This window comes from Olea europaea, unplaced genomic scaffold (genome assembly GCF_002742605.1).
Source record: "Olea europaea var. sylvestris unplaced genomic scaffold, O_europaea_v1 scaffold2975, whole genome shotgun sequence".
Lineage (NCBI taxonomy): Eukaryota > Viridiplantae > Streptophyta > Magnoliopsida > Lamiales > Oleaceae > Olea > Olea europaea.
The window spans coordinates 4,977-7,005 of NW_019248380.1; positions in this window are offsets into that span (position 1 = coordinate 4,977).

The following is a 2,029-nucleotide window of genomic DNA, read 5'->3' on the forward strand; positions in this document are numbered from 1 at the left end:
ATAGGGGTTTACAGCTATAGTTTCTTTATCCCTTGAGTTTCCTTTATTTGCTCTTGGTGTTGGCTCTTTTGTCTGTTCTTCTTGCTCCAAATTCTCTTCTACTTTAGGAGACACCTCTTCTCTGTTTGCCACGGGATTATTCACTTGTCTCTCAGGCAATTCCACTCCACTTCTCGTTGTTATAGCCTTTGCATGCTCTTTCAGATTAACTTCTGTGTTACTTGGCAGGCTGCCTGGTGCTCTACCTGTTAATGCAACTGCCATCTGTCCCATCTGAGTTTCCAAATTCTTAATGACTACATTCTAGTCCTGAAGAGTAGCTTCTGTCTTCTTCATGAATTGGTTGTTCGCCTCCATATATTGGTTGGTCTGTTCCATGAATTTGCCGAACATTTCTTCCAATTGAGGCTTCTTCTCTTGCTGTTGGTATTGCCCTTGTGGCCTGTTTTGATTTTGGTTGCTCCAAGAAAAGTTGGGGTGCTTTTTCCAGCTTGGGTTGAAGGTCTCTCCATACACATTATTCTGCTGGCATTGTCCCCATTGAGCAAAATCTGCTTGCTCTTTTCCTTGTGTCAAAATTGGGCATTCTGCTGTCACATGCTCAGCTCCACATTCCTCACAATTTGCCTTCTTTGTCTGTGCTGCATTAGCTGACTGGGTAATATTTTCTACCTTGTGAAATAAGGAGTCAATCTTGGCAGATAACGCTGAATATATATCCACTTCATAAACTCTTGGTGTCTTCTTTGGTACTGCTCGTTCCATGGTCTACATTGCTGAGGTTGTAGCCATTGTCTCATATAACTTCAATGCTTCATCAATTGTTTTTGTGGACAATGACCCATTAGCTAAAGAGTCGACCATGCTCTTGAAAGCTGAAAGTAGCCCTGCATAGAAATATTGGACCTGAAGTCCCTTGCTAATCCCGTGGTGCGGACACTTCCTTAGTAGATTTTTGAATCTGTTCCAAGCCTCATCAAAATTTTCAGATTCACCTTGCCTGAAGATAGATATGTCGTGCTTTAGCTTTGCAATCTTGGCCGGTGGGATAAACTTAGTACAGAACTTCTGAGCTAGGTCATTCCAAGTAGTAATGTTGGCTATCGGCTAAGAATCAAGCCATTCAATCGCCTTGTCCCGCAAAGTATGTGGAAACAGTCTTAATCTTATGGTGTCATCAGAGATTCCTTGATATCTGAAGTGCTGGCACATCTCTAAGAAGCGCGAGACGTGCGTGTATGGATTCTCTTCAATTCTTCCATAAAACTGATGTCCGTTCTGGAACAGTTGTATCACATTTGTCTTCAATTGAAAATTTGGCTGCCGAACGGTGGATACACAATGCTGGACTGGCTTTGAATGATTTGAGGGGTCATGAACTCTCCCACGAGCATGTTTCCTTCGTCTTCTTCCCCTCTTTCATTGGCTTGTACAACAGGATTGTGTTGTATGTTCTCCATCTGATTTCTCGTTGCTCTGTTTTCTCTCTGCCTTCTTCTAAAGCTTCGTTCGACTTCTGGGTCGGCTGGGAGTAGATCTCCTTCAGTAGATCTTGGCATGCACTTCTGCAATAGGATTCAATTTAAAGACTTAATTAACTAAAATATGCACTTATGTAATAAAACTGAATAACAATAAAATAAAATGAACTAAAATAAATTAAAAATAAAAAGTTCGAATTAGTGCTAAATTGAATAAAATTAAACGAATACTCAATCCCCGGCAACGGCGCCAAAAACTTGTTCACGAAATAATTCTTTCGATTTAAAATTACCGCAAATGTACGGTTCGTAACAAGTAATAAATTGGATTTTTAAAAGTTCGAATATCGTCCCTCAGAGATTGAGTAGTTCAATTCTATATAATCTAGCCTTAACCGAATCGAATTGAGTGAAAATATGGTCTAAATACAAAAAGCCCTAATTTCAATTAAAAACCCTAATTTCAACTAAAAACCCTAATTTCAATTGAAAACCCTAATTTCTCAATTAAAAACCCTAATTTCGAAATTTCTCTAATTAAACGACTT